General features: G+C 43.4%; 1 long non-coding RNA gene across 2 annotated transcripts; it reads right to left on the bottom strand.

Moving 5' to 3' along the window:
* Positions 1–480: 480 nt before the first annotated feature.
* LOC132646845 (uncharacterized) lies at positions 481–9,372 on the bottom strand. Of its 2 annotated transcripts, none has more exons than XR_009585174.1 (3): positions 9,229–9,372; positions 5,831–6,106; positions 481–2,034 (listed from the first exon to the last, which is right to left on the bottom strand). It is a non-coding gene; the product is annotated as an uncharacterized LOC132646845 (long non-coding RNA). The 2 variants fall into 2 exon arrangements; XR_009585173.1 differs by having other exon boundaries at positions 481–2,021.
* Between the last annotated feature and the right edge of the window lie 233 nt (positions 9,373–9,605).

The raw sequence follows: 9,605 nt of genomic DNA, 5'->3' as shown, positions 1-9,605 counted from the left end.
ACTTTTACAAGCAAAAAAAAAAAACCATATTTTCACAAGGAAGTTAAAAAAGAAAAGGGCTTCTGAGGTCAAGTAAAACACTGGGTTTTAAACACACTTAAACAAATTCTTGAAGGATGTTTCATAGCATCGTGGACTATGAAATACACAAGGTTGCCTAATGCAATTTGGCAATGAAAGTCTTTCCTCTTCAGAACCTAAAGAGATCAAAGGAGAATGGTGCTTGAACATCTGTGTGGTTCCCATGATTCCCCTGGAGAAAGCTCCTGAAAGGATGGGTTAGTTCTTCTGAAAGGAATCATGTAATACCTCTGACCCTTTGCCCTACAAATTCAACAGGCAGTCCTGGAGCCCAGTAAACCATACCGAGGAACACGGATCTCTGGGTTTTTCTGTTCATATTATCTGGGCCAAATTGCTGTACCAGATTCAAGGTCTAATGGATAAGAACAAATAATATTATTAAAGGCAACACAGTAGTCTGCTTCATAAATGTTCTTCTTAGCCTTTATTTAATACAGTCTTCTGGCTTTAACCACAACAGGACAGCAAGTTCCCACCATTTTACCTGCAGTACAATGTGCTGTCTTCTTTTTCCTTGTTCATTTATGCAACAAGTATTTATTGAGAACCTACTAAAAAAATAAAAAATAAAAAAAAATAAAAAAAAGAGAACCTACTATATCCGAGACACTATTTTAGGCGCTTGAAATACATCACTGAACAAAGACCATGTTTGTAGCATTTATGTCCCAGCTGGAGGAGGCCAGGGGACAAAAAAGATCAACATAGCCATGAGTAAATAATTAAGTCAGTAAGTGTGAACACTACTGAGGGGAAAAAACAAACAAACAAACAAACAAAAAAAAAACAACCAAACAGACTGACAATGAGAATGAAGCATCTGAACAAACAAACAAGCATCTGAATGATACACCAGTACTGTTTCTGTCTGGAGAGACAAAAACACAATTCTAATATATTCTGGCCAATCACAAGGCTAGGTGTCTGTTACGGTGTTTTGGTCAACTTTCCTCAGCCAATTAACTTAGAAAAGAAAGGCTTTACCTTGACTCACAGTTTGGAGGTTGCTATCTGTGAGTAAGTGGCCTCACTTGGGCCTGTTGTGAGGCTTGGCATTTGGTGGAAGAGTGTGGGAGATGCACAAACTGCTCATCTTGAGAGTCAAACAGCAAAATCAGAGAGAAGGAATAAAGGGGTGAGGCCCCTGTCCCGGTTAGTTTCCTTGTCACCTTGATACAAACTAGATCCATCTGGGAAGAGAGACCCCCAATTGAAAAACCACCTCCATCATATTGTGTACACCACACACACACACACACACACACACAGTTTTTTTTCCATTCCTCATAAAATGCCACCTGAATGATGAGTTGAAATCTAGACAAATATCTTTTTCCAAGGATGATTTGCACACAACTGTTTCAAGAGTGACACACTTATCAATAGTGTGAGGAAACTCTAGTCATTTCCACTAGGATTAATTTCTCCCACATAACAGTTGGAATTGAGGACTAGGAAGAGAAAGTTCATTAGAGGCAAGCTGCTTGCTCTCTTGCTGGGTCGTGGGTGGCCAGCTAGCGTTGTTGTACTTTGTAGAACTTTGGGTCTGTGTGCTCTGCTTTTTCTGACAATGGAAAAGAAAACATGCCCGGTTGTAGGAAGGAGATACTGTCCCAGAAATGGAATTTCAGGCGGGCATCTGTGTAGATAGAAGTTGAGGGAGGAAGCAGATCTCAAGAGTTTTCCACGTAGGTGGCCAATTTATAGGATTGTGTTGCCGCCAGCCATGAAGATAACTGCTTTGTCAGTATCTGCCGCTCAGGACAGCACAGCCCCGTTAACCACAGAGCCCACAGGCTCACTGGGAAGTTCAAGGCGGTGCAGCAGGAAGGGTGTGTCAAGGTTGAGCTGCGAAGATGCTGATTGGCTCCTTTCTGTTCAGGGGTAGCCCAAACCTGAAGGCTCCTTGTTGCAGATTGGATGCGCCTCTTCCAGTCCTGAAAGCCAAACCTGCAATTTAAAAATGTTCTCAAAGCTTTCCTCAGAATGAAAATATTTGTTCAAATCCTCAGAATGCAATAAGAAAATATCCTTCTAGCAAAAGCAATGACTTAGCATTTCAGGCTTGGCGTGAAAATAGGAAAACACAGCAAAGGGAATCACAGCCTGTCTGGCTATTGGCTGGATCGTGCTTCTAAGGATTAAATCGTTTTATGAACTTGGCTCACCTTCCTTCTGGATGGTTCTTGGATAGTATTCCCAAGAGTTCACATTTTTCTCTGCCCTAGTTTACTGGGAGAATCTTAAAGAGACTAAAGTCCAGACACCCTTGTTTTTTGAGATAGGCAACTGAGACCCAGAAAGGTGCCAGGAGTTCTCCCTAAGGCCACACGGAACAGTGTCACCAGGAGGGATAAAGCCCAGACTACTGTCTCCTTCAATGACCCTCCATCTCCTCTTTCTTCTATTTCTGGCTTACATGAGAAAATTTCCATCAATGTTAGCAACAGACCTAGAGCTAAGGCTTAGGACACTACAGACCTAATTGCTCAACTTCTCCTCTTTTCAGTTTTGCAAATTCAGGAATCTATGTGATTTTCTGTTTCTGGTTGCTGCAGGGGATGAGAGTCAGCAACAAAGACCAATAGCACTGGAGCCTGAGGAAAAGGACCTTCTCTCCTCGCTCTGATTTGCTTCTTTGAGGCTTTAATTGTGCTACATCACAGTAGATTCTCCCTCCCCACAACTGAATCTTCCCTTGACCTTTCATCTCTGTGCTTAGTCCCACTTCTCCTTGTACAACAGAAAAACATTTAGAAGAATCCATCTTTGTGTATTTCCTAATCCTGTCACAGTCCCTGCATTGCTCAATTGTTTATAGATGAAGTCAGCTGTCAACAAACGTTTTCATGCTAGAACATTGCAGTATGTCCCCAGGTCACAAATACTCATATTTGACATTCGTTCAAAAGCATTTCACCTAGCATCTTCACAACATCTCCTGTGCCCGAGAAAATGAAGTTAATATAGAAACTCGATCCTGAGAAACATATGTCTAGGGAGAGACACAAGGATCAACCAAAATCTAAATCACATTTGTGTTTATTAGTCACAGTCCTGGCTTAGTTTGCCTACTAAGCTTCATCACTGTTATTTGTTTCTGCTAAGTGTATCCCATATGATAAATTGCTAAGTTTATTTTTAAAATCAAAATAAGGAACTGGTACATTAGTGTAGGTGCTTTATGGCATTCTTGTCTCTGCAATTAACATAATTATAGAGGGTATCTACAGACCTCTTTTTTACTGGTTTTATCGAGCTTTGCTCTGACACACACACAACTTCCAACCCTAGAGCCCTCCCAATCAAGCTTATTCTGTGGTGCTATTAATCAGTAACCCCTGGGTAGACTCCCAGTATCTGGATAGCTTCATTATCCACTGTGCTGATCTTAGGATGTCCTGATAGCTTGAACACACACATTTCTGTATCTTACAGATGCCATGTTCTACCTGCTAGGCAGAGTACCTTCTAACTTCTCCCATGTTCTTCGCAGCTAATGCAAGCCTGTAGAGCTGGATTCTAAGATGTGATAGAGCATATAAGAGGTTGTGGGTATATGGGTGGTACCATAAACACACTAGAACATCTGCTGATTGATGCTCAGAAGCTCTTCTTCCCTACAGAAACATCAGGCTGAACAACAGGAAACGAGGAACATGAAAGGGTACCCTGGTGGCCACATCTGCTGTTGTGGATCTCACTTAATTGTGCCCTAAGAAGATGTCAATTCTGTAGACGTACTTTTAATAGGAACCAGATACTTTTGAGGTTTATCTCCCAAGACGGCCTCCAACATCACAAGAATACTCTGGGTGTTACAAGGGCCAGTATTGTAGTGACGAGTTGGAGCAGCAGTGTACAGACATGATGGAGTGAGAAATGGACCACATCAGTAACAACAAAATGGCTTCACAGCTTGGGAGGCTGAAGGGGGCCAGAAAAATCCTAGCAAACTCTGATTTGTAAATTCTCTTGACAGAGAATTACAGGCCAGCTATATTGTTATTTTCCATGCTATGTGAACCAGGAGGTTTCTGTAAGGATGGAGTGGGATTGGCATTAAAGGCATGAGACACATTATGCAAGGGATTCTGGCCTGTTGAGCCTTGAGTCTGGTCACTCGGACTGTGATACTCGTCCCAGAATTTTGTGTCTGTGAAATACTATGTTTTATGGGAGTGCTGCTGGATAAATCCAAAAGCATACTCACCCTCAGATCCCCCGGGACTCTCCCATGTGCCCAGCCCCACACTGTCCGGGGTAGCTTAGGTGAGCCTTGCCTACACAAACTCCCTTTTGCAGATCTTACTGGCTCAGGATGATCTGGATTGCATCCAGTCTGGAACAATTTGTTCTAGTTCAGGGAAGCTCTCTGATGGCCTCTGACCGAGCAGGTAGGACGTTGCCTTAAACGCGATACTCCACAGAGACAAAAGAGCAGCTTTGGACCCAGGCAAACCTGACTTTACTATTTCCCATGTTGTTCCTTAGCTAATGATATTAAACACCTATTTTATCTGAATAACTATACTAGATGTTGCACAGTCTCATGAAAAGTACAGGAATTCTCCCAGAGGCCATGGTATCTGGGCCAAAGAGGGAGAGAACACCAAAGCTGTCCCCTTCAGCAGGGTATTAAAGCAGATGCTGAGACTCATAGTCAAACTTTGGGCAGAGTGCAGGGAATCTTATGAAAGAAGGGGAAGATAGAAAGACCTGGAGGGGACTGGAGCTCCACAAGGAGACCAACAGGACCAAAAAATCTGGGCCAGGGGTCTTTTCTGAGACTGCTAGTGCAAACAAGAACCATGCATGGAGATAACCTAGATCCCCTGCACATATGTAGCCTATGGCAGCTCAGTCTCCAAGTGGGTACCCTAGTAAGGGGAACAGGGGCTGTTTATGACATGAACTCAGTGGCTGGCACTTTGATCACCTCCCCCTGAGGGGGGAACAACCTTATCAGGCCACAGAAGAAGACAATGCAGACAGTCCTGATGAGACCTGATTGGCTAGGGTCAGATAGAAGGGGAGGAAGACCTCCTCCATTAGTGGACTGGGGGAGGGCATGGGAGGAGAAGAGGAGGGGAGGGTTGGATTGGGAGGGAATGAGGGAGGGGGCTACAACTAGGATACAAAGTGAACAAATTGTAATAAATAATATATATATATGTAAATAGAAAGGTTTGCCTTCCTGAATCCCAAAGCTAAATTTTATGTAAGAAAGCTGTGAACTTACTGTGAGTTATATTTGGGGTTCTTTAAAGCCTCTTCCTTCCAACCCCCAAACTTTAGGTAAGAGAGGGAAAGTTAGTGAGGAGAGGGGGTACAGACCCCTTTACTTCTCCTGGCTATTTAGGGTCAATGGGTTTTTGGGAGCTATACCAATCTGTCAACAGCAAATGCAGCAAGTAGTCTACTCCAAACTGTTGCATCTGTCCAAGCCACTGGCCTGTCCATCTCTAGTCTCTCCAGACTACCACAGCTTCTCTTTCTGGGTTCTCATATTTATGTCCCTCAGAGCCCTAGACCATGCCCCTCTCTGTGCTACACAAAGCAGGCTATTACCAGCTGGAAAAGACCACTCCCCGAAGGAGGCAGTTATCAGCTGTGGACAAACTAAAGCCCAAACTAAAATCCTACTCTTTAGATTAAAACAAACAAACAAACAAACAAACAAACAAACAAAAACCATATTTACATAACATAACTGAGTGTTTAAAGAAACCAAAACTTCCATTACCAGTTATGGATGGAGAAGAATGCAGAGTGTTCTTCCCACAAGGCAGCCACCTAGAAAAAGTTGCATCAATTGCACTAAGTGAATGCGCGCGAAAGTAGGGACATGAAGGGAATGCCGTCACGTGTCCCCATCATCTCTGTAGGAAATGCAAAGTCCTGGCAGGAATATCCTTGGTTCTTTGCAGATGACCCAAGATGATGAGACATAACATCAGGTACATTCCCCAATTGTACTTGTAGTTGCTTGAGCTGTCAACGTCACCTCATATTTAGTTTGCTGTAATAGGGAAAGTGAGAAGAGCTTTGAATGCACTGTTCTTTAGCTCAAAAGCCCAGCGTCCCCTTGTTATCTCAGTTTAGATCGTTGGACTCTCCTTCGATCCCTGAGGCTTAGCCTTGATGGCCATGGAACATGTCAATGAAACCTAGCTAATTCAAGAGGCTGGCAGAAATCAACACTGGATGCTCTCCTTCTCCCCTGTGACTTGCCCCGCCCCTGCTTCTTCTCCACCCCAGGAAATTAACCTGAATAGGAAACAGGAACAAGTTTCCTTACCCTTGATTCCCACCACTGGGAATCAACCCACTTCCAGAGGGGAGGGTTATATCTTTTCCCCTATTCCTCCTGCCGATGAGCTTTCTAGGCTGGTATCTGTGTTCCATCCCTAAACTTTTAGGTATGGTCGTAACCAGAGCTGCCAGATGTCAGAAGTCCTATTTCATTCCTTCTCAGTTATCATATATTCTGAGCATACAGGACACATTTCAATATCCAATCTGGGTATGTACCACTGTTTCCTGCTCAGATCCTGATTGATAGAGAAACTGAACTAAGCCAGAAACAGGAAAAATGGGATGTTCTTGCCTACTCATTCTCCTTCATCCCTGGGGCTTCACATCTGAGACTGACATGGCATGGGAGGCAAAGAAAAGGATATATTGTTGCAGGATATTTGATCCCATTGTGGATCCCAACATTGTGAGCTGTAAAAACCTGTTTCTTATTTGGTGTGGTTCAGCCCTAACACACACCTTTAACCAAGAGCTTTCTGTACTCGGGATTTAACAAAGTTAACCCTAGGTCAAGAGGCAGAGCAAGAAAACAGCTGACAGCAATTAAGTAGAAAGGAGGGACATTGAAGGAAGGGTATTTAAGACAGCATGGAGAAGAAGAAGGAGCTCTTAGGCTTTTAGATTTTGGCCTTTTTTTTTTTTTTCCTGGGCTGTTGGGTGAGCCAGCAGGTTTTTTTCTTCGTGGGTTGTCAGATGAGGTAACAAGCTTTTGGCTTCAGAACATGAGCTGAGTAGGAAGGACAGCTGGGTGCTTTCTCTACCTCTCCAAGTTAGCAGTTTTTCACCCCAGCATCTGACTCCTGAATCTTTATTGGTAATATTGAATGCTTGGTGTTCTCTTTCCTTATAAGAACACTATTGTCCTCTTTTATGTGCCTAGGGGAGGCTGATGCTCATCCAGGCTGGCTTAGGGTGCATCCATAACATTGACCAGCCAGTTGATCTCTCTGGTATGCCAAAAACCACTCTCAAGTTGTGGCTTTTTCATGGGGTGCCTTTTTGGGTTCTTCAAAGTACTTTGTTATGACCATTTCCAGCAAGGATCCTAACTTGAAATTACTGGTTTGCATTCAACCACTTCTCTTCCCATCAACTCTTTTCCAAGGGCATCCTGGCCAGTCTCCTGCTTCAGGGGTACCAACATAAGAGAACTAGTCAATTCATTCACTAATAAAGGGAAAGTCAACTGTCAAGCGCTATCACTTCTCTTTTATCTCTACACTTCCTGGCCAGGTGGGTATGCTGATGATTCCCTGTTTAAGCAGCTCCAAGAGGATAAGTCCCAGGATTAGGGGAAAGACATAATAATGAGCATCTCCAGTCTCCATGAGTATTTTCTTGGTTCTTTTGCTCCTGAACATCAAGAACAGAAACACATGATCTTCTCTTTGGAAACTGGGAAGTTGGGGGAGAGGGAGGGGAGGAGAGAGAGAGACAGTGTTCCTACTAAGACTTTGGAAAGGTGTTGTCTCCTTTCTGCTTAAAATGCAAATGTGGGTTTCGTAGAAAGAACTTCTTTATACTTACCTTCATATTTTTATAGCAATACTGAAAATCAAGTGAAGTCCCCTGCAGTTCCTAACACTCCTTTGGAAGAACTCCCATGGTTATCATTCCTAACACGAGCCCTGTCTCACGGGGGAGGGGAGGGCGGGGGGATGACATGACCAAATCATTAATGAGACCAGGCCTTTTTCACGATGGGGACATTAAGTCGTGGCCTCCCTCCACAGCCCAGCTCTAGAACCCACTTGTAAAGCGAGGCAAGAATCACAGCCATGGTGATTACGCCTACACCTCCCGGTGTTGAAATGACAGATGTAAGCCACTACACTGGCTTTGAGCATGCCATCATCTGGTGTTTGAGCCCTGCCTTCAGGTACACCCCTACCCACTGCAGCTCTCAGCACTTTAAAGCCTGTGGTTAGAGTATCCGAACGTTTCTGCCCATCCGCCAAGTAACTTCCATTCATATAATTATACAAGGGACTTTCCCTTGACTGTTTATGGCCCAAATCTCAGTCAGCATCAGCGACAGGGTAATTTGTCCTATACTCTGTTAATTCCTTTATCCAGACTATCATCTTTAATAGGAGAAACCTGTGGGAAAGGTATTGTAGTCATTATCTTGATATTGAAATAAAAAAAAAACCCTAAAACCTACTAATGAAATAACTTTTTCAGAGTTCCACAGCTAGAGAATTATAGTGTCATGGTTTGAACTCGTGCCTGTCTGATTCCAGAGTCTGAGGTTTTACACATGACAGCTCTCAAACAAGATCACTTGTTTGTGGTCTCACCAAGACAGTGGACACTGGAGACATCAACCCCTCATTCTAGAAAACTACCCTTACGTCTGCCTACCATCTAGGAAAACATTTTTGTCTGTAATGAAAAACAGATTCTTGCCTCTCCTTGCTGTCCTGAAAGCATCGCTTTGTGGCATTCTCCATTTTCGTGTGTGGTTCTCTTTCAACCACCCCCATTCCATGAAGATGTTGGTTTTCAGAAACCAGTATCCGTATCTCTCTCCATGAAAATCTAATGAGGAGAGTGAAATGTGAGTAAGTCGAGGGATTGATGTACCACAGCTGACTGTACAGCAGGCTGTGTCTCAAATGCTAGCTCATGTTGTCCTGAATGAATCTGAAACGAGAGACTTTTCCGTGCCTGTCTCAGCCTTCTGTATCCTGTAGCCACACTGTAATTCCCCTAAAGGGTTTCGCCTATTTGGGAGACAATGTGGGGCCTGGAGACACTCTGACTGCAATGCCATTTCCTCATTTCATTGGCAAGCTTTAGGAATCCTCCAGATTGGCTCCTTACCATATAGAGATGGAGAAGAGCAGTCCCCCTTCCAGTGTCACATAGAAGCTTGCTGATGTGCATAGCTGCACTCTTCTGAACTCCATTCTTATCACTGAGTGATACTTATCAATCAATCATTCAATCAATTATTTGACACTAGGACTGATGAGGTAGAGTGTAGGTGAGGAATCTTATTATTGAGCGCATGATCTGATAGTCACTAACAACCAAATCTTGTTGAGCACCAACACTACTTTAAAGGCAAACATTTTTATGTTATTAATGAGAAAATTAAGACTCGGCAATTTTAAATAATGTCCCTGGGTACACAGAGCAGAGAAGTAGAAGCTGCAGGTTTTTCTAATTTTCTTCTCCTCTCCCCTCTCCACCTCTTC

Source organism: Meriones unguiculatus, chromosome 12 (assembly GCF_030254825.1).
Source record: "Meriones unguiculatus strain TT.TT164.6M chromosome 12, Bangor_MerUng_6.1, whole genome shotgun sequence".
Taxonomy (NCBI): domain Eukaryota; kingdom Metazoa; phylum Chordata; class Mammalia; order Rodentia; family Muridae; genus Meriones; species Meriones unguiculatus.
This window is presented reverse-complemented; position numbering and strand designations above follow the sequence as displayed.